General features: G+C 38.9%; 1 long non-coding RNA gene across 1 annotated transcript in view; it reads right to left on the reverse strand.

The window, feature by feature from the left end:
- The window catches only part of LOC110481780 (uncharacterized), a 109,351-nt gene that overhangs the window by 71,818 nt on the left and 13,211 nt on the right, over window positions 1-24,322 (reverse strand). The gene's annotated exons all lie outside the window — the stretch shown is intronic.

The following is a 24,322-nucleotide window of genomic DNA, read 5'->3' on the forward strand; positions in this document are numbered from 1 at the left end:
CTTGTAGCTCCTGAGGAATGTAAGTTATGAGAAAACTCAAATCTGTGACAAGAGAAGGTATCTGAGATCTCCTGTATGGCTGTCACAGGGAATCAGTAATGGTGTATTGATCTAAATCAAGTGCTGCAGGAGATCTGTGGATGTGTTCCAGTAGCTGATGCTCTCATCGTAGCAAGTTTTGCTTTCTGGGAAACTAGAGGATATTAGATCTGAATTTGTATTTGCTAGTTTGGAAGTGTCTGGAAAGTCATCTCTACTCCTTATCATGCTTTCAAATGCAGTCCAGGTTCATCCCAGGCTCATTTGAAATTTAATTAGGATTTTGGTAACATTAGGTTTCTGCCACTGGCAGCGATTAGAGAGTGGTGTAGAATCAGCCTTTGCAAGTGCATTTCTCTTGTGATTAGAAATGGATGACTGTATTCCTAAAATTAATATCCCAGAAACCAAAGTTAGACAATGCAAGTGTGTCCTCTGGTTTTGCAGCAGCCACAAGTATTTGACTGAATCACTAGCAGCATTCCTGGTGACAATACTAGCACTGCACAGCCTGACTGGCTCAAGGCTCTGTTTCCAGTTAAAATTCAGGATTTCACACAAATCCTGTGAAACCCTTCTCTAAACTTTCCTGTCACCATCTACAAAGGGACACTGGCCTTTGTATTTTTGATAGAGGCCCTGCCTCATCTGACAGAGTAGGTGTGCCATGCATGGAGAAAAAGTGTGGTTTTAGTCCCCAAAGAAAGACTAATTTATAGAAGGAAAGATGTCAGGAAAGCCTGAGTTGGATTTCAGTTCAGGTGCAGAAAATAAAGTTCTGTGTAGTACCATCCATCCCTTTATAACACTCATGTCTTCACTGCCTAATTCCAAGTTCAGGACCTATGACCTATGCAGGAAATTCCCCTTTCTCCTTCTCTCTTCCAGCAGAAGAGCTGATACTAGCATGTAAGCTTTATTCTTCCCAGGAACCCTTATTAGAGATGCTTTCCCTGCTAAATCCAGGGAAATCCCAGAGCAATTCAATTCGTGAAAGCAAACGGGGTCACCTATCAGCTGCAACTTGATGGGATTGTTTGACAGAGCATTGGGAACATTTGTGTACCCCAAAGCATCACACAGTTCAGATTTTCTAGAGGACAGTGAAATTTGCCCTGGTTCTAGCCAGGATGTGTTAATTTTTGTAAACACAGAGGTTATTCTGTACCACCTCACCTCATTTTCTGGGGGCAGGAGAAGGGGTCCCTTCCATGTCAGGATAGTGTGGTGGTAGTTTGCATATTGCCAGTTTCCCCATAGTGAGCCTTTCATGTATGAATTGTTGGCCTTTCTCACACAGCCTTTTATTAATATTGTTGCTTTTATGTTAATTTCATATATAATTGTTGTTTCCAGTAAATTTTTCTTCTCTCAACTCATGACTATACCTTTTGTACCTCCAATTCAGCTCTCCACATGGGGAGAGGAAGGGGGCAGGGGGAGTGAGCAAGCACCACATGGTTTGGAGTTTTACAGTGGGAACACCTTTCTTAAACCACAATAAATACTTACCTTCAATATTTCACAGATGGTTGATAGGCTCTTCCTCATTAATGAATTCAGACTTCATAACATTTTGTCTTGACATAAGAATAACATTTAAAGATTCAAAGACAGTAAGTAGCAAAAGAGGTTGTCTGAAATAATTTATGTGAGTAATGTTCTTTAATGGAGTTCAAGGTCCTTTGAGTATAGGTCTGATAAATACAAAACTCATGCATAAGACTACAAACATTTTTAAAATATCAACTTAAGCAATACTGAGAGTCTGATACAAATATAAATGTGAAAAATAAATAATATCAGATTTAGGATCTTGGTTCTGTTTCTTTTTGACATCCACATTCAGTTATGCTATGGTTTATCACTGGGAATTTAAAACCAAAAATTCTGAAAACCTCTCTGAGAACAGAGAAGAATTTAAGATTCTAGCTATACTTATGACTTTAATAATTTCATTAGCATAAACCAATACTCATGCTTTCTTTCATTGCAGTTTTCAGGTTCTAACACACTGTCTTTTTTCAAAGCTTCCCTCTTGTTACAGAGATTATGGCCATCTGTCAGTCTCTGCTAGGAGGATGAATTACTCTCCATGAGGATGATGAGGAGCAGTGGCCAGCACATGGTTGTTAATAACAAGGCTGTAGCATTTTAAGAGGGGGAGAAACCTTCTTTTAACAGCTCTTTCTAAAGAAATCTCCAGAAAGAGGCATCTCTGAAATGTCCAATATAACAAATTGAAAGGGAGTCTTAAAATGCACTGGGTAAATGCTGCTGATACACACATTTTAAGGGAGGAAAGTTGTTAACAATAGGTAGAGCATTTTAGAGAACATGGATGGACTTTGCTTACTGGACAGCACAAAGTTTAATGAAAAGAGATCCAAAGTTCTTGTAGTTGTGGCATGAAAAAACAGAACAAAATAACCTTGATTTGTTCAGTTTGTTTTTTTTACACCAGTCAGAACAGGTAGTTCTACCTGTAGAAATGAGGGCCAGACCCCTCCAGCACCTTCAGCCATTACTGAGAGCAACGAAAGGGGTTATTATTCCTAATAAATTGTTGGGAAATTTTTCAAAGTCAAAACCAGATCAAAAGTATCTGTAAATCATCTCTCTTATCCTCATGTTAACCTGGTAGCATTGAAGACAGAAGAACTATGATCTCCACCTGTTCCCCAAGCTACCCAGGGAGATACTGTGCTGCCAGAGAAGCATGCTAACTAAAAATTAGTAAGTAAAAAGAAGAATTTGCTCAAGAATTTTCCTAGACTGTTAAAACCAGTGAGAAATGCTTCTTCAGAGAAATACTCTAACAAGGAAAACCACTTTTGCAAAAGCATAGGAATTTTCTAGGGGAAATGTCATTTTATGCTAGGAAAAAGACATGCAATTTTCTGTCAGGAGAATAAAAATGTTGGTTTTGTGATTGCCTACCTGGAGGGACTCTATCCATAAACTCACTACTCACTAGAAGAAAGCAAATAAGTGAAAGCAACCCCTCCTGAAGTTGCTACCTTCTGCAAATATTGTTTTCTCCCACCGAGATATTTATTAAGGCGCTGGGTTTTCTTCCACAATTCCCTACTTTTTTAACAGTTTGGGGGTTTAAAAATTCTTATTATTTTTGTTTCATATGAAAGTTTTCTAGACAAACAGGTTTTTGTAAAATCTTAAAATCCATGTAAAATCTTAAAATCTTAAAATCCAGTACACCAATATCTTGCAGGAGAACAGATTTAGGAAAGGATCTGCTATTAAAGAAAGCATGGTAAATTAGTTTTTACTGAATGGCTTCCAGGGTCTGTTCAAAAGCCTCTGGTTACTGGGTAATTCACAGATGATATTATTTCCACCCACATGGATTTGCACCAATGTGAAAGGTTAATTTTCATATAAATTACACAGGAAATGGAATGTCACCCCCAGAGCTAAAGAATAGGTAAGTAAAAGAAAATGCAGATGAATGGAATCCCCAAGAGAAGATAAAAAGCAGAATTGAAGAAGGATGTTTTAGTTCATAAAACTGCTGTAGAGATCACAAGACTTATCTCTCCCTTGCAGAATTTCTCTTCTACACCAACATCAAGGTCCAGACTTCAGTCCCCATAATTTACCTGTTTCCAGGAGGAAAGTACAATTTCCTGGGCATATTTTGATTCCTTTGTACATATTTGTGAATTGGTTGATACATAACTTACGAAAGTGTAGTGGAATGTAGCACATTTTCTGTTCCTTCTACAGCAAAATGATGACATGATTGTTGTAAAATCATCATGTCTGTGACCTTAAATACTTAGCTTTTGAAGTGAAATTCAAAGAGGAGGAAAGTAGGTTGTGATATTTATCTTTTTCCACTTGGTACATCCAGAACAGAAATGTAACACAGCACAGTCTGCAGAAAATGTCATTCCTTCCTTTAAGAGGGAAAATCTTTACTTTCAAAATCCTGAAACTTAGTGTTTTGAATATAGAAAGACATAATTATAATGCGAGTCCCAGACACCAGTATATTTGCAATCAAAGCTACCTCTGAAGAAAGAACTGAGATAAATGGCAAAGTGAGAGCAGTGCGAGGCAGGAGGAAGAACTGGGAGTAAGGGAATTAAGCAGTGAATAGCAAACATCTGCAACAAAACTGCTGATTTGTGGCTGAGCAACTTCTCGTACTGAGCCAGATGGTTCATTAGCAAAAAAGCATGGGTAGATGCCAAAGCAGCTTTAACTCTGCAGTGACCAGCACCTGTACCTATTGCTCCCAGGAGCACTCCAGAGACAGGGCACTCCCGAGATGTGCCATATAGTTTTGTTAACATTAAGGCTGGCAACACTGACTTATGGGCATCCACTGCAAACTCTAACCTGTAAATAGCCCCCCCCCCCCCCCCCCCCTCCAAACATGCACAGAGTCTGGGAGATAAGGCAGCAGATTATTTTTAAAGGTATAATAGACATATTGCTTTGTAGCAGCATGTTATTGCCCTTTGATTTTCTCGTAATTTTATGACCTCTTCTCACCATCCACCAAGTTTCAGGGATAATGTGGCGTCTGCCTAATGTCCAATTTGTTCCATTTACTAGACATTCTCTTTCCATCTACACTTTTACCTTTCTCACAGACACTAATATCAGCTATGACAAATGCTTGGTTATTCTTGTGCTCAAGGCAGAGACTTATTTTTCTCTTTGCAAATATAATACACACTGAGACCAAATTTTCAGTTGCTCTTTCTTGTCATCTTAGTCACAACTATGGGTGAACGAGTTTGTTTGAAAATCAGGCCCACCCAGCTTCATGCAAATTCTCTGTGACAATATCTGAGCATCTGCTTTAGAGTAAACATAGAGTGGACAGAAACACTGTTGCCCTCTTTCACCTCAAAAACATCAGCATTGTAGATTTCCCATTAAAGGAGGCTCTGAGAACACCTGGGTTTGTATCTCTGGGGCCATCTCTGTGGAAATCAGGTGATACTTCATGCCACTCCCACCCAATGTGTAAAATAAATCTGCATTTATACCTTCCCAAGGCCACCTTGCAATGAAAAGGAAAAAAGCTGTGGAGAGAAGGACAATAGCACTAATTTATAATTACAACCTTTTACCCAGGATGAGGGGGTACATAGGCATCCATCAAAGACAAGTAAGTGCTTAGTAGATACTGAGTCAGGCCTGTAATTTCCCAACAAGCTGGCAAGGACACACTTTCAATGGCTGAATATGCTTTCTCCCATGCTGATAGCTTTGTGCTTAAAGCTAATATTATATTTAAAATATACTTAGCATTATATCAATATAATGCAATCCCTTCACCTTGCTGGAGACATCTGTCCAGAGTATATATATATATATATATATATAGCTTTGAAAATCTGGCACCATCAGCAGTGATGATGTTTTCTATCTTTATTCTGAAAGTGGTGATACTACTTCCAAGAACCTGTATAAAAAAAAAAAAAAAAACAAAAAAAAAACAAAAAAACAACAACACCTCTCTTCTTTCTCCACTTGAAATAAAGTCTCCATTGCCTCTGGACATTATTCCATCATGTACTTTCTATGCTATTTTCCTAGAAACCCTAACAACAAAACTCACATATTCTGCACACACTACTCAGGGATTGACCTCAGTCTTTCATCCTAATTCTAAAATCAGAAGAAACACCCTGATCACATGTAGTTGGCCTTCCCATTATCCACTGAAAATCACAGTGTCATTTGAATGCGTCCTCATATACTCCTGATGGGGTCAAAGAAACTGAGTGCTGAAAAACAACTAAAGCCACAGACCAGCTGGCATTATTCTGAACTCCAGGTGTTGAAGGGCTAAATTTCCTGCTGCCTTACCTTCACCCTTCTGGTCAGAGGGGTACACTAAGGTCCCGTGACTAAAAAGTGTGGATATAGACATGAAAAATTAGATTTAACACTTCATCAAATATGTCTTAGAATTGGATTCATATTTACCTGCCAAAAAACTATCTGTGTTAAAACATCGCTACCTATCTTACCCTCAGGATATGGGATTCCTTCATCATTTACTATTTTTATATCTCACTCTGCTCTTGTTTTTCACTAGCTGCTTCTTTGGGATTTTACCTTAATTCAAGGAAATTTGGGGGCATTTTATGGAAGTGTCTAGGTGTGAGGATAGATGCTTTTACTTCATCCTTGAGAGAATACATCCTTAATTTCTGCACCACATAATCTAAAGGTCTACAGTGTTGTGTTGTCCTTTGATTTGCTACTTGCACTTCCTCTGATAGCTTGTGTGATTAGGCTCAACTTGGGTTTAGAGAAAAGCCTTGCTTTTCTTCCTTCTCAATGCAAAAGTATTTCTTGCACCTGTGGCCTGTGTTTCAAAGTATTTTAGATGGATCCTTGCCATTTTTCAAACAGCTTGTACTCTAAACTTCTCTGAGATACTTGAACTTTACTATAATTCTATTCCATGCCTCTGTCTATACTCCCAAGAAGTTTCCCTTCTTCCTTCTCACCCCAGTCCTACACTGGAAAAAACTGTGGTGATTTGACCCTGGCTGGATGCCAGACACCCACCAGAGATATTCTACTCTGTTACTCTCCTCCACAATGGGACAGGGGAGAGATGAAACATAACAAAAGGTTAATGAATTGAGATAAAGGCAGGGAGAGATCCCTCGCCAATTACTGTCATGGGCATTACAGACTTGACTGTGAAAAATCAGTTGAAATTATAACCAATCAAAATCAGAGCAAGGTAATGAAAAGTAACATAAAATCTTTAAAATACCTTCCCTCCCACTCCTTCCTCCTTCCTGTGCTTTGTAGGAGGCAGAGGGGGATGGGGATGGAGTTCATGACACACTGTTCCTCAGGGTGAGGAGTCTTCCCCCTGCTCCAGTATGAGGTCCTTCCCACGGGGATAGCACTGCATTAACTCCTCCAGAGTCCTTGCTAGGGGTTACTGTTCTTCACAAACTGTTCCAGAGGGACTCCCCTTCCATGGGGTGCAGTTCTTCAAAAACAGGCTGCTCCAGAGTGGGTCCCCCATGGGGTTACAAGTGCTTCTAGGAAACCTAGGGCAATCTGGGCTCCTGTCTGCACATGCCTGCAGGTCTGTGCCAGGAGCCTACTTCAGCATGTGCCCCCCATAGGGCCACAGCCTTCTTTCCACTGACCCAGCATGGATCTCCTCCATTGCTGGTGGATCTCTTTATCCCCACTGACCTCCACGGCTGCAGGGGCACAGCTCTGCACCACAGGCTGCAGGAGAATCTCAGCTTAGGTGCCTGGAGCACCTCCTCCCACTCCCTCTCCACTGACCTTGCAGAGCTGTTCCTCTCACATGTTGTAAATCCTCTCTTCTCTGAGCACAGTTATGGTTGTACAATATTTTTTTTCCTTCTTAAATATATTATCACAGAGGCATTACTGTGATTACCAACTGGTTTGGCCATGGTCAGTGGTGGGTCTTGGAGCTGGCTGGCAGTGGCTTTGCCAGACATTGGGAAGTTTCTGGCAGCTTCTCACAGAAACCACTCCTGTATACCCCTTGCTACCAGAACCTGGCCAAACAAGCCTACTACAAACCCAGATATTCTTATTGGCTACAGATGTGAAACCTTGCTGCTGCCTCCTACACAAGGAGTAGGGTGTCAATAAATGAGACAGTGGTTGTGGTTTAGTTAAGAAGTAGTCTATTACATCCTCTGATATACGTCTGAAACACTCTACCTTCTCACCAGTCTTGCATGATAGGTTGGAATCCTTGGCACATAAAGAATTAGATGTTATTTAAAAACAGTAGAGACCTCTTTTCTTAGGCAGGATACAGTTAGTGCATCAATCAGTAAATATTTCTTTGTGCAATCAAACTGAAAAAAGAGCTTAGTTTCACTATTCATATTTTGGGATAGCACACAGCATAATTTATTAGGATTTGCATTCATGGTCGTGTATATGACAACTGATTGGCAGCTCTGAACCCTCAATACACACCTAAAGATAATCACCAGTAACCATCTTGTTATTGTTCCCTTGCATGTCAAGGATGTTTATTCATGGGCCTCTGGCTGTCTTCCCATCAATTTGGCCCTGCTCTCAAGTCACTAGAACTGAGTCTGTGTCTTCACCTCTGTTTCCCACTGTCGTTACAGAATAACTTTTTGTATTGCCACCCATTATCACTGAGCTTTGATCAAAACTAAAGTCACTGTCTAGAGCTGTCATTGACGTTATGTGCTGGAGACAAAAAGCCATCATATTGCAATGGAAGAGCAGCTCTCTAGGACCCTATTTTTGTGCCATGCTTCATGACTTTGATATTTCAAACACATCTGTAGAACTTTGGCTCTTTGGCTCTCCAGTCCTCATCTACATTTTCACCCTTTCAACATACTTTCCATTAGAAACTGTTTCACAGTTTCTCACTTTTACTTCACTGCAGTCAAAAGCTGAAGTTGCTAATCCTCTCCTGCTCCTTGGTCTTACATCAAGGAGCAGAGCACAGACAGTCATTTTGTGTTAAAGTGCCATCAGGACTGGTGTGATGTTTATCGTTCCATAATTTTTAGAAATACAGGGCACCTGATGCAGTACTGGAACTGGTCAGAGTAGAAGCACCGTAAGTGCTGAAATGCCAGGGAGACGGATGTAATCCTCCAATCCTGCATTTAGGTTCAAATTGCATCTTTAACCTTTGTCTCTGTCATAAGCAGAAGGAAAGAAAGAAGGACAAAGTTCATTTATGCATTTCAATATGTAATTTTGGGAAGATTTAACAGTGAAAAAATGCAGAGATGGTTTCAGAGACAAGTCCTATATCTGCTTAATCAATATTTGCATAGTGATTCCATATCTAAAGTACAATTATTTCCTCTCTTTTAACCAGTAATTCAGATGGAAATTCATCTATTTACAACCACTGTGCAAAATATTTCATCATTATACAAAATTAATTACAAGTCCACATATCACATCAAAGACAAATTCAATTGATTGAGAAACCAACCATGACACAAGAAGACTGAGTAATGAGTACATGAGTATGCAGAACTAGGCATATTTTCATCGATAGTATCTTTATCAATAGTACCATCAAAATACAGAGTTGAGATTCTGCTGGCATGTTACACATGTCTGGGTTCCCAATTTGGCTGTGTACAATAGTCAACTAATATTTTCAGCAAAGTGTCCTTCACACAGATCTATAGTGCGTTTCAACTGCACAGCACAGCAACAAAGTTACTGGTAAAAAGAAATTTAATCCTATATAACATTTATGATATACTGTATAGAAAGACTCTAAGTGCAACTCTTCACTGTCCCTGATACATTCACTGTACGCAACACAAAGAATGTAGAGAAGAATGTCAGTCACGTCCAGACAGGTGTAAATTCTGGCCTTGCAACTATTGGCTGAATATAAGATTTAAATATAAAGACACCATTGTATTGCTTTTCCCTTTGTTAAAAAGCTATCTTTGAGTATCTAACAAAGATGCAATTTTTTAAAAACTTTGCCAGGAGCTTTTTTGATATATTTGATGACAAAACTCACTAGCCTAACATTTTGGTGGTTATGCTCTACAAAAAAGCAATCCACCTCTGGAAGTGTCCAAGGCCAGGCTGGATGGAGCAACCCAGTCTAGTGGAAGGTTGGAATCTGCTGGAGCAGACAGTCTTCAAGGTCCCTTCCAACCAAAACCATTCTAAGGTTCCATGAATGTCTGTGGACAATTCAAGCAGAAGTTCAATGGATCTTTTTGTAACAGTAGTCTCCATCTGCAAGACTTTTTCTGGTAGCAGCAGAAGTTACACAGGTATTGAGACACCATTAAAATTTGTCGAGGATCAACAGGAGCACAGAAGAGATTCCACAGAAGGAATTAAGGCATAACTTTCTTTTTAAATCTGATGAAAACTGTAAGTCACATCACTTCTCAGTTTCACAGACAGGCAGATTCAGCCAGCCCACCTGAAGATATCACAAGATTCTAAGAGCAGCTGGACAACTCTCACTGGTACTGAAAACCTGAGTTTCTAAAAGACATTTTCAGTGAACAAAACGAGATTTGTCCTTTAGTCTGACAAAACCAACAAGACTGACAACACCCCTACTAGCACAGCTGTCACAACTTGTGTCTGGCTCTCGGTGGCCAAGGGACGGAGGCTCCCTGGCTGTCCCGCTTGGCCGCAGGGCAGACCCCGAGCGGCCGCCCCGAGGCTCTGCCCAGCCCGGGACGGGTGTTGGTGATCGCTGCGGGTGGGGAGCGCAGCGGGGACAGAGCACGGGGAAACTGAGGCACAGCAATAAGGGAAGGACACTTGTCTGAGTCCCCAGGGATTTAATTCCCAAAGCAGGGCAGAGCAAGTGACAAACCTGAACCTGAAGGGACTACTTTTAAAGGGTAGAGGGAACACAGGGAGGACACAACCTGTGACCAACAGGAGGAATTAGGGGAGGGGTGCAGGGCAAGGGCTCCCAAATAGAAGCCAACACGGCGAGGGAGTAAACCCTACAATCCAATTCTGCTTCAAGGAAGGGATGAGAGACAGGGACCACTCCAGAACCAAAGGAGTGTGCTATCTGTGACAGACAGGGGTAAGACAAGGGAACAAGGGAGGTATACAGGTGGATTCACATGTGGATTGACATGCATTTTGTTGGGGAAAACTGTGGTAAATAAGTCAGGACTGAGCCATTAGGGAAGCCAATGGGGTACATAGAACAAACCATTACACACCTATAACAAGGAATATTGAAACGTACTACAGAAGAACAAACTGTAAAATAACAGACTACCACAATAACTCACTTTAGAGTGGAGACTACAGGCAGATGTCACACTCTCATGAAATACCATATGTTTTGGCCCATCTTGTTTTGCTAAAGGTTCATGACAAAGAAATAGAGTCTTTAGCATTACTAAACATTGGAGCAATACAAGTGGTCAGGAAGTCACAGTCCACTTCTATTCAAATTAATTCTCTTTCTTCAAGACACTTAGTGGAAATGTCAGTAATATTGCCAGTTTCAAAGAACACTTTCCTATGTTATTCAACAAGTTGGCTTTTTCAGGGGACATATTTCCATTTTTGTAATGGCCTGCAGCACTGTGTGAAGCCAAAATGGAAGATGGTCTCACAGTTATATTGTTGTTACATTCCCAAATTCACAGAACCAGTTTTGTTTTAACCAAGATGTTTATATTCTTTGCTCATTATAGCTATCTTGGGCTATCTTTACCTTACTATTCACATTTCATTCCCCTTATTATTACATTGCCAGTGTGAGAGTCTGAGTGTGGCTGTCAATGAACTGCCTTCATGACTCATATTTTTGCACCTGCACACAGGACAGCATGAAGTCGGTGCCACATGGTGCATGGTGCATGGCAAAACCAAAATTTTGTCTTGCTCAATTTCACATTCATTTGGAAAGACTGTTCTCATTAAAATGTATTTCCTAGTTAAAATATATTTTCCTAGTTTAGGAAATGAAAATGCTTAATTGTCACATTTTAATAATTCTAAAACTTTCTGTGGTATAAATGTTTCTCTTGCAACAATTTGTCATGACATTTGGAATGATTTTGTGTATCAAAACAGCTAGAGGTAAGAGGTAAAATAGCTCTTAGTTATTTATATCTAAAGCAAAGCAAAAACATTAAGAATGTATTATTTTTAAAAGAAGTAAAAATGCTTGTTTGTTTAGACAAAGAAAAGGTACATCAGTGATCCCACCTTCTTGTCCAGATCTTTATGACTCTTCCAAATGCTGCTTTTGTCAGGTTGTTTGTGCAATATGACAGGGACTCACTCCCTGCAGGGGCATTGGCAACCCTCAGCAGTCACCTGTTCTGTGTGAAGGCTGATGACAGCTAAATGTTGGTATCTGTGAAGGCTGGCAAGAGCTACAAAAGCCTAACCAGCAGGCAATGTTGACTGACTTCCAAATTCTACCACTCCCCAGGGACTGCAAAATATGAGAAGTGCTATGAGGAGGTGAATCTTTTCATTCAAGGTTCTCAAACCTACACCATCTTCAGGCAGTTTTGCTCCAAGATCAACGCAAAAATCATAATTTTTGGATTTAAAGATAAATAGCCATTATATAAAATGCAAAAGTCATCAAAAAAGCTAGCACTGAAATTCCAGTCTGCTTTTAACCAGCCATGTCCTAATCATGGCCAAAGAACCTGATTTATTTTGGAAACTCAGAAACAGTCCAGGGTTTTATGAGGATCACCAAGAAGTTTGGATGTAGGTGCTGAATTTATGAACCATATCCTGATTATTTAAAAAAAAAAGAAATAATTTTTAAAAATAATAAAGCCAAGATCTACATATTCAGTTAAGAGATTATTATTCTTAAAATGGGTCTAGTGACCTACATTATGTGTTTGTGTTGCTGTGTCAGTGCTAACTGTACTATATTCTTACTCATGCCACTTACAGATGCACAGTGTTATGCAGTGCATTTTCTGTTTTAATATGTTGCTTGCTCCATAGACTCAGTCATTAGCTAATCATATGTGCAGACAACCAGAAACATTCTTGAAAGAAATTTGGCTCTTTGATTTTTTTTCCTCCGAATGAAAATTACAATTTTTCCACTCCACTCACCTAGCATTTTAAATGTTAAATTACATGTAAGGTTTCTCACAGGGACTCAGACCTTAGCTGGTATTCACAGGCTCCTAAAGCTCTTTCCAAGAGCTGTTGACAGTAAAGTGGAGTGTCCTTGTCTTGGTTTAATTCTAAATATTCACATTTAAATGCAAAAGAATCCATCCTGCTGAACCCAGGCTCAGACATGGAAAGGAAGGAGGTGCCCCCAGCAGCAGAGCAGGAATTCTCCTGCAGCCCAAGGAAAAGACCATGGTGGAGCAGGTTGCTCCCCTGCAGCCCATAGTGCACCACGATGGAGCAGATATTCCCACTGCAGCCTATGGAGGACACCATGGGTTCTTCAGCTTCTCTCACTTCTCCTGGCTTACAGCCACACATGGATAGCTGTAAAACACCAAACTTCTGTTTCCACACAGCACAATATATTTTAATTATATTTTTTTCCTGATTATATTATTCAATTCTTCCACATTGTGTTTTCTTTTTCACTGTGGAAAAGATAAGAAATATAGGTATATTATATTCTCACAGGCATTTTTACAGGAACAAGTGCCTATATAATTTCTGTATTCATAAATTAATAATAAGTACTTGGGCACACTTCAGACTACTGAGCTTTCTAGCACTAGTAGTATGTTGCTTTTTAGCACCAAAAATTATCATGTAGTTTACAAAAAAAATCAATTTTAATGAAACCATCTTTTTAGAATAAATTTTAACATTTACAAGTTTCTGGATCTCAGATGAAGCATTCTGTAGGAATCTGTGCAAAACTGAGACCCTTGTCATAAATTGCTATCAACTTTATCAATATAACCTTTCAGTAATCTTTAGATCATCAAAAGGATGTGTTTAATTTGAGCAATATTTGCAAAATGTTCAGATTCGTGAAGAGTCTTAAAATAGTTTTCATCCTAATTCAAGGTGGGTAGGAGCAACTTTCTGAAATTTCAGTGTCTCCTGTTGGGCAGGATTTCAGTGCTTTGACCATACTGTTGACTTGACATTTCCCAGAAACTACAGTTCCAGCACTGTATTGTACTATGCATTGAGACTAAAGGCCATAAGCATCTGAGAAGTATTCAGGAAATGCAATTGCTCCTCTAGAATATATTTAGAATGTTTTTGTCAAAATTAAGTATTCCTACAAGCAGGTGAGTGACACTGTGAGAGGCTAGAGAGAATGACAGTATGTGGGGCTTTCTAAGAATGGTAATAACATATTAGTAGCAAAACCATAGAACAAGCTCTAGGATAAATTCTTTTGGGGAGGTTCTTTGTGGTGCTGTGATTCACATAAATGCAGTAACTCTCTCCATTGTCCTGGGTCAATAATGCATTTCAGCACAGAGGTATGAATGTGAATTCCATTCAAAACCAAGCATAAGCCTTAACCACATAGGAATCCAAACTGTTTGAATTCAGGACAAAAACATGCTGCTAGGACCACAGCAGAAATGGCAGTGAATCCTGTTTCTGGGTAATGTCCCTGGAGCTGATCAATGAAACTCCCTGCTTCCTGAAATATGGCAGTGCAGGGACGTCTGTCCTTCTAACAGAGACATTCAGAAAATTTGTGCAGATGGAAACTAATAGCACTTCCCAGCTACAGTCCCACTACAGCCCTCCAAGGATAAGGAACTATGTGGCTAGAGGACTGGGAGACAAAATACCAAAGAAATTAATTACAAGCTGATTACACGTGGCATCAGTTTCATGCCTCCTCACTTTACCACCAGGAGATTTGGACAACAACAGCAGATCTCAGTTCCTGCATCCATGGCTTCTGGTAACAGCTCCCATCATGCCAGATTACAGTAGGAGCACTTCAGTCTCTTTCTCTCTCTCTGTTTTTTAGTTTAAATATGACTATAGAAACACTTGAAGCTGACCTAAAAAGGTGGGGTTAATGAAAATCATGCAGATATTGAATGTCAGAAGAATGGGTTGAGGATTTGCATGCATCATACTAGAGCCACTGAATACATTTCCATAACAGTAAGTGATGAATAATAAAACCTTCAAGTTTTATGTTTTTATCATGTCATCATCTCTGATTTAATATTCTTTTTGGTGCATTTTTTTCTTTCTTATTCACAGTGCTCCTTCTTTCATTATTTAGTTCAAATGATAAGCCTTTTCTCCACCTTTTATTTATATGTTTTCCCTTCCTGATGCAAAATAGAAATATGCATTAAGAAGCCATCCCAGAGGTGATTAGAGTCATTCAAATGTAAAGTAAAAGGAGGAATCTCTGGGGAGGACTGCTAAGCTCATATCACTATTTAAATATTGCTTGTTTTTGTCTTTTTTTTCCACTATTTTGTATACCTCTTTCATCCCCCCCAGAAAAACAGAAAACCTCACACATGCCAAAAATTTATGGTGCTATTTAGCCAAGGTCTTGTAAAGTCGTTCTCTTTAGTGAATGGTGTTAATTTGTGTTCTAGGTCTTACCAGGCAGATGGTCAGTCCTTGAGACAACCTGATCCTGTAATTGCTGAGTGCTTGCAGAAGTGCTGTTAAGTCTGATCCTTCAACTCTAAACTCAAAGACAATGTTCATCTTTCATTTCAAAGCAAATAGAACCAAGATTTATACTGGAGATTATTATCTCTGTTTTACAATTAAGATTGGTGTAATAAAACCTCAGAATAGGACACTGATGCCAACCTTGCTTTTGGACAAAATCTTACCTTCTCTTATTAATCCCTCCAAAATGGAAGATGAAAGGGACCTGAACTGCCCTTAGCTATCACCTAGCTAAAGAGGCATCCAAATTTCCTTCAGCAAGATGTTTCATCTTTTTTTTTGTGGAACCTGAGCATTTTGCAGAGGATGTCATAAAAAATGACTGTGGGACTTGGCCCTGTGAGCTTGCTTTAAGATTCTGAGTATAATGCAGGGATTCCCCAGGGTGCTTTGGGTGCCTATTTTTCTAACAGAAAAATCCTCCTGTTGTCTGGCTGTCTCTGACTAGGAACGCCTATGTGTCAGTAATATTGAATTATTTAATACCCAACATTTATACCTGCTTATCTCTTAGCATAATTCAGACACTTTGTGCTCAGTTTCACCATTGGAGTTATTTCCAATACATTTCCTTTGGTACTTACCTACTGGAGCAGATCTGAGCAGAAAAAGAGAAACATTACAATATTTTGAGTTAGACCAAAACTTTAAATGCAGCCTTACTGGAAGATTTTCAGTGCCCTTCAGAAGACACCTTAGCCTTTGCAAACTTATTCTCTTATTTAATTCTCAGTACATTTAGATACCAATGTTGTGAAATGCTGAACAAGCTGTATTAGCCAAATGCGACTAATATATTAGCATGAGTTTTAAGCCTGTAGTTATGACAGCCTCTATCAAAGGCTAAGACAATTATGACAGATGCCAAATATAAAAATAACTGGAGACTAAAGAAAGATAAAACCAATACAGATTTTTATAAGTGACATTTGAATTATTTACACATTAGGAATTTGTTTAATACATAATTTTACCTTCCCAAAGGTATTTTGATCAATCTTTCAAAAAAAAAAATCATTTCTTATTTTTCTCTTTAAAAGACCTAAAAACTAAATTCCTTGCTAAAGTGTTCTGTTTGATTTACTTGATCTGCTTAATGATTATTTAAAAGTGAACAAAATACCCTAAAATGCTGTCAATTAGGAGTGACCTGAAATCTGGTAAGAAAATCACTGCAGAAGATCTATAGTTGTTTGCACTTTTTTTTTTTTTAATCACAGCTTAAATGAAAATATAAGCAGAAAAAGGAGAATAATATGCCAGAAATTAACTTTTGCTCTGACCAGAGTGTAAAATTCTCATTAAGATTGGAATTTCAGCCCAGATGGCTTGGCCAAGAAACATATGACAATAGTGTGAGCTGCATTGTATATGATTTGACATCTTGACATTTAGCAGACTTAGAAAAAATTATTACAAGAGACATAGATACTTTAAGGATGAGCTTTACTGATACCACTATACATATTTTCTGTTACTGCTCTCCTGGATTATGGGCAGTGTGGAGGGCAGCTCAGGCTGTATGTAAAACAGCAAATTCACCAGTACTGCACCCTCTCTGGCACACTTTGCTCAGTCTTGGGCATTTCTCAATCAGATAAGAATTAATCCAAAGTAAAAGCTCGTGGAATGTATTCAGTGTGGACATCAGGTGACGTTTCACCATGCAGACCTTGCTCCCTCTGGACCACAGTCCTGGCTGGTGTAGACATGCTAGCAAGCACATCAGGAGAGACAAAAGCCTTGGAGTCCCTCAGGTGCTTCACCTAAGTGTCTGAGCCATCTTGCAATTGGATTTCAAAGCACTAAATATTCATCACAATGAATTCAATCAATCAATGGTATACTGAAGTCCAACTGCAAAGCAGTCTACAGGCAACTTCTGAAAGCAATTTTTATTGAAGCTTCCATTAGAACTGCAAATAGAAACTTGTTCTTAATCTTTTCATAGCAGTCTCCCACTTGAGCTATTATCATGAAGTATGTTTTCTGTCTTGAAGTACTGAGGACAGCATAGCACAGATGGGATGAGCAATATAAAATTATTTAGGAATTGGATCCTATTTCCAAACAGTTGTCGTATTAAAAATCAGCAGAAAGGGTGTAAAAATATTATTTTACATAGAATGCAGAGGAAAATGAATTACTTCTAATGAGATTTACTTAATTCTTTTTCCTTAGAGTTGAGACTTAAAACACCATTAAAATAATACGTATTTTTTAATTACAGAGAAGACTTATCATAGGATTCTGTAGAACTTCAGGAGACACCAAATGGAGCTATCCAAATATATCCATCAAACTTCAATTGAAAACATACTGTTATATATCTAATGACAAAATTGATGATTGTTCTCCTTTCTGAAACATAATTTTTGAAGGAATTCCTAACACAACGTCCTTTTGCTTTCTAATGTCAGTCATGAAGGGTGCTAGTTTAGGCTACAGCTGGCAACATAATTAGTTGATTAGGCAGAGTAATTCTGGAGCGTTCACTGATCTGATGTCTGTGATCTAAATAATGAAACATTTTGTCCCTCCAAATGAGAATGCTTTTCAAGCACATGCCAAAATTAAAAAACATGTGGTTCTGCTGTGGCAGTGTTCCAGAGATGCACCAATGCTTACAAGATGCACCTTGTACCTTGCACTGGCATGAAATTGGAGTTCAAATGATGATTCAGTACAAATTATTCCGAATCAGAAGGCAGTCTGCAGAAAAGGTATAAATATGCCCTACAGAACAAAAAAAGATAATAGCCTATCATACTATATTTTAGCAAAGGGTCACCATCCTCAGTGGAAACATTTAAACCATAAAAATGTCATTGTAACTGGCAGAAAAATAAACATATTTTTGTTTTAATTTATACAATAATTTTATATTTTTTGGTTGTAAAATTAAAGCAGCTGTGTCTTTCCCCTCTCTCCTCTTGAATAGGGGATTGGTTCTCTGGAAATGCTGACAGAATTCTCTACAGATATCAATTCTATCTGACAGATTCACTGGGAAAATTCATATTGGATATGATAAAGAAGATTATTTTTGTATCTGTTTTTTCTTTCTCCATCAGTGATAGTGAATAAATAAACTGAATAACATCTCTCAGCCCACCAGCAATAACAAGAGTTACTGATTCTAAAATTAAAAATTTTCACTCTGGATAAAGTCTTTGCTTTGTTATTAACAGTTCTGGAGAAATGCATTCAAGATTTTCTGGTAATCCATTGTTCCTATTTACTAGGAATATGCATGATACATGAAAATTACTACAGATTTCTCCTCTGGGTTGTTTGTTTACTTCTACTTCTACTGTTAATGTGAAAAAAGTGCCTGCCTACATATCAGTCCACATGGTAAATAGTCAGTGTTCAATCAAATATTCACAACATTTCTCTGAAGTTTTGTTTATCTCATCTTATCATCAAAAATTAATGCAAGATAGAAAAAAGAGAATGAATGGATCAAGATTCCAACACATTCATTAGTAAAGCTTCAATTGTAAGCTGCACCTTCCTGCCACTCACCATATACATTTCTTCCAATGTCCAAGAAAGGACCAAGAGCTATCACCTCCCTTCTTGTCAAATATCCCATGAAAAATCAAGGATGACCTATAGAATCAGAAATTTTCTGTGTTGTTTTGGAAGAACTGAGCATTTTTCCTTGTTTTCCTGCCTAGCTACGAAAGATTAACTGCACTCATTGCTCTACACAAGTAAACATGAAGACTACTCCCAAAGTCCTTGCACAGAGACATTTTTTACTAAAATGCATGGATATGAATCAGGGAGGGAAATCAATTTTATGTCAGCAAGAAGCTTCCTGACCTCCTACTATCTGGCAGCACCACATGTTCCCACTCTGCAAAATGATTCAACAACCCCCTGGAAGCACAAGAAGAGCCTTCCCCTGCAAAGAGAAATTAAGAAGGCAGAAGAACCTGGGTTGTTCTATAGAACTATGAAAATCAAGATCCAGTAGCAACAATAAAAGAAAGTCTGAACACAGATAGAAGCTGAACCTGTAAAGAGTTAAGCCATATGAAATTATAATGTTATTGACATCAAATGGGGAGAAAAAAGAAAACAGAAAATCAGAAGTATTGATTAGCACTTGGAAATGTTCCATAAGAAGCTTGAAAGCAATCCTGAAAGCAATTTGCATAGATTACACAGGGGAAATGTTCCAAAAATACATGTACAATAATGAAAAATACTAAGAACCCAAGCAGAATAAATAAAAGATTTAATAAATGGGAAAGTACAGCAGAAACCAAGCTAAAAACATCTAGCTCACATGATGAGAACTCAGCTTTTACTCAATCCCTGCCTTACCAATTGCATTTTATTTGGTATTTTTGGGCTTATTTCTATAAAATCCCATGTAACAACTTATATCTACCTTGCAGTTTGTGACTTACAGCTAAAGATCCCTCACCACAACGGTCTCAGAGGTGAGAGGAGACATCCTCTGAGTATATGAGGGCCTGGGAAGTATTTACACTGAAAATATTAATATGTTGACAGTGGAGAGGAATGCTTGGTATGCCTGAAGGGGTTTGGGCAGGGGGTCTGGGGAGGAAAGGAGAGACAGAAGTCATTCCTGAAAGACCTTGGATGGAAGGCAATATCCTGAAAATGCCACAATGACTTTAGGAAGAACAGGGCTAATTTACTGATGGTTTAGTAATTGTCAGGTAATTGTCAGGCTCCAGTGAAAGCCACAGAAAACCTTTAAAATCCCTATAAAAGGGGCCTGTTTTAAAGAGGTTGTCATTGCTGAAAAGAAAAAAAAATAGACTAATGGGACTAATTCTAAACCCAGCAGGTCAGGAGCGGAGGCCTTGCAGAATAGAAAGGGAAAGCAATCATGTCGGATGAAAGAGAACTTCTAAGGGGACAATATTCTGCTGTGTACTGTCAAGCCAATTGTGGACTAATGCACATCTCTCATTGCTGTCACTAATTTAAACAGGCTGAACATTCAATCACTATTATTGTGTTATTTTTTTAGCTGAAGGTCGAACAAATGGGCATTGAAACCTTATGTCTTCTCCTGTACATGGAAAAAAATTCTCCGTGCCTACATTTGGTATGTGACATAGCATTTTGTAGCTGGAATTTTTACTTGTAAGTAGAATTGAAGGACATATCTGAGAAAAAGCAAGCAGGAAATGCTTTGGTGGTAATACCTATCCAATGAGTAGGGACAGGGATCAGCCAGGTAAAAAAAGGCATGCTCCCTTCTCACAGACTTTCCAGTATGAACATACAGATTTAGAATGCTGGGCCAGGGCTGTGGTCACCAGAGAACAGTTCTTGTTATTGTGGGTACTATGGTTATTTCTCATAAAACTGTGTGTGAAAAACAACATATTTACAGGGCTTCTCCTTTATTTATGCACTCCATGATGCAGATATTGGAGAAAAAAAAATTACAAAGCAGAGTTATTAGCAAGAAATAATAGTCATAATTCTCCAAAACAAGAGCTATCTCTATCCTCTAAGTTTCGTAAAGAGTCATACAATAATTTAGATTGGAAGGAATTTAGACCATCAAGGTGGACCTCCAAGAGCAGGGCCAGCTTCCAGTTTAATGAAATTGCTCAAGGCTGTGTCCAAGAAAGTTTCAAGTGTGTACAAGCATGGCAACTCACCAACCTTGCTGGGCAAGTATTCCAGTGTTTCACATCCTCATTGTGCAGAAATATTTTTTTTTTTTTTGTATCTATCAGGAAGATTTAACATTTCTGTATTGAAAGCAAAAATTGCTAACTATGGTCTTTTCAGTATGCCAAATAAAGATATTTAAACAAACAAATGCCCAGCTTATTATTAGAACCTTCAGTGTAACCTGAAACACAAAAATAAATTTTTAATACCATATGCCTTACAAAAAAAAAGGGGGGGGCAAAAAATTCAAGGACTCAGGATTTCTGAATTAATACTCTCTCAAATTGAAAAGTAGGAACAGAGATGAGATATCATAGCTTTCCATTCTCCTTTTTAAATTTAATAAATTAAAAAAAAAAAAAGAAAACAAACCAACCCACAAAATATTTTCTTTAGATTCTTCCAAGAGGAGGACTTTGATGCAGCTCTGTCTCTACATAGTATACATTAGTACACATAGGACACACACACTTCATCAGGACTCACCAAACTGAAGTAGATTCAGGTAATGTATAAGAAATTATTAAAGTTATAGTTACTTTTATATATAGCCTAGTGTCTTAAAAAGCAAATTCTGCTATGGGTTATGCAGCACAAAACAACATAAGGGTTTCTGTTAAATTTAAACAATAATACCTCCAATAGAACCCTCATAAGCACAGACTGGTCAAGACAGAAAACAGTAGGAAAGAGAAGCTCAGATCTTCACCTCCTGACTTCTATCCCAGCATTGGTCTTTCCAAATCCCAGTCCCAGCTGCTCTGGGTAGAGCCCTGCAGCAGAGGGGATGAGGACTGCAGCGTGGCGTGTCTCCTTATCCCACATTTACAGCAGCACAGAGAGAAGGGGCTCCCTCAACACGCACGCACTGCGATCACCTTTCCCTCCTCCTCCCCTGCCAGCAAGCAGGGACTGTGGGGACCTCAGAGCCAGATGCCACTGGTGGAGAACAAAACAGATGATAGGGCAGAGACAGCCCTAGCATGAGAAAGTGCTACACAACAACCAATACTATTGTGGATACGTAGAAAAGACCTTCTCTCTGTGACTGGTTTTAACTAAGCAAACTACCCATGCTCAAATCACTATAGTACTCAAGGCAACACTACACAAGTCAATGCACAAAATGCCATTGTGCCTCTTGTTGTCCAAAAACTGTGAGTGATTTGGCAACTGCCAAGCAAGCCAATAGTGCTGGGATTAAGTAACACAAACGTTTTCTATGATTATAACTGTTTCTGGAACTCTTTAAGTATAGATGCTCCCTAAATTAATTTACACTGATTTGTAAAAATGCCACTGACAGTAAAACCATTACAGACTTTAAGAAAAAATTGAGCTGATTAGTAACCTCCATGGATTACTAAAAGTAAATCCTTTTATAGGCTGAAATACAGGAATTTTTCAGCTTCCAGTATATTTTTACACCTGTATCTGCTAAAATGATGGTCCCTTTATCAAACTTCTGTTCTTCACATAAAACTACCCCAAAGTCACTTTTTTTTCCTCCTCAGGGAGCTCAAATGATTAGCTGGCCTTATTTTTTTAATGAATGGGTCCTGTCCTTACAGCTGTTGATGTTTTCACCACTCTGTGTTTCCTCAAGGACATTTACATGACAGCTCTCTTGACTGTGCTTGTGAGTCCAGCAGCTGAAGCAGGGCACGCCGTGGTAACCAGCCCACAGTCACCTCTGTGGTCTCCAACAGAGCTGCAACAGCCCCTGCTATGTGAATGGGATGAACACCCTGACAAGCTCAGGGAGAAACCTGCAATGGTGGTACAAATACATATCATGGTCTTCCATCCTAAATTCAAAACCATTCAGACACTAATTTAACAGAGTATTTGTAGTTTTCTTCACTGCTATGGTTATATGCATACATAAAGAAGTTATCTGGTTCTATCTTGCAAAAAGAGTGATGCACAACAAGTCTAGGACTACATTAGTGCAAAACCAGACATATTCACTCTTAAACAGTACTCATTTTTCTTTTTCTCTCTCAGTCACACACAAATGCTGCTCAAAGACATGCTACAGAGTGAATCAATGCACCATTGTGGTAGTGGGAGTGGGACTGGCACCTGAAAGCCTCATTTTGAAAAATATGGATTGCTCCCAACACTCCTGAAAGGTGTAATAACCTCCCACCTAAGACTAGGAGGATCCTAGATGGTTCCAACTGCTATTACTTCATTGTAAGTCATTTCCAGTGCTTTCACATTATAGAATTTATGAAGTATTTGCAGAAGGTTTCAAATTAACTCCAAATTTCAAAGTGATATCCAGGGGGGTTTGCAATGAATACATTAGGGTTTGCTTTGAAGCAAAGACCTTCAGGCATGAACCCCAGACTTTCCTAAGCCTGAGTGAAGCTCTCAGAAACCACTGCAAGCAGTTTAAAACAGAGATATAACAATGCTCTAACATAAAAGTAAAACAGCGCCATAAAGTGTAATCTTTTGTACAAAACCAGGCTAAACCCATGGAAATATGTCTGCTAACTGCAGCTGCTCAGAGCTGTCATAAATGGTTTTATGATATATAGTGAGACACAAACTGCTTTTTAAAAACTACTGAGAAAACAGTGGAGCTGCTAAGCATGACAATTAATTGTTTCCACTTCAATAAGATGAGGGAAACAAACACAGGAGACCCATAGAAGATAAGCTTAGCATCCATCTTGGGAAAGTTCAGCAGATAGCTCTTTGGAATGCTGCTTCCAAAATCCTTCTGACACAAACCTCTTCAGAGATCGGCTCTGCAAGGACAAGGTGGTTGTTACCTCTACCTCCTGCTGGGGATCAGATCAAGTCCTGAGGGCTGGCAACTCTGTTCATCAACTGCAGTGAAAGAACTGTGGTGTAACCTGTTCCTCTGCCTGAACCCCTGCTGGGGCCAGCTCTGTTTCCAGTTCCTCAGGAGAGCCCAGAAATCTGCTTTCCTCCAGCTAAGCAGATCATCCACATCCCCTGCCCAGGCCTTGGCTCTTCCCACCAACGTCTGCAGCCGGCAGGACTGAGCCCAAGCTTATTCATGGTGTGCAAGACTTTGGCTTGAATGTTGGCACCCGAATGTGCAGAGGATTTCTGGCACATGCGAGTGTGCATAGCAGAATCAGACCGCTATTCCGAGAAATTGGACCCATCTCATCCCAACAAAGCTAGTGGTAATTTTCATAATTAATGTATTAGGAACAGTCCTCAGGAACTATGCTGAAATATAATTTTCCATTAGCCTCCACAGGGCGTCAGTTTTACAATGTGACTATTATTCAAATATCACTTCATTGTAAAAATTACAAATTTAAGCTGTGTCATGGGTTTTGACATTTGATAAATTCATGATACTTTTTATTATATGTTCCTACTCAGGTGTTAATGTGCAAAATCCCATAAATGTAAAAAAAATACAATAAAACTTCTGACTGAAAATATTAATTAGGTGGTTAAAGTG

This window comes from Lonchura striata, chromosome 2 (assembly GCF_050655825.1).
Source record: "Lonchura striata isolate lonStrDom1 chromosome 2, ASM5065582v1, whole genome shotgun sequence".
NCBI classification, from domain to species: domain Eukaryota; kingdom Metazoa; phylum Chordata; class Aves; order Passeriformes; family Estrildidae; genus Lonchura; species Lonchura striata.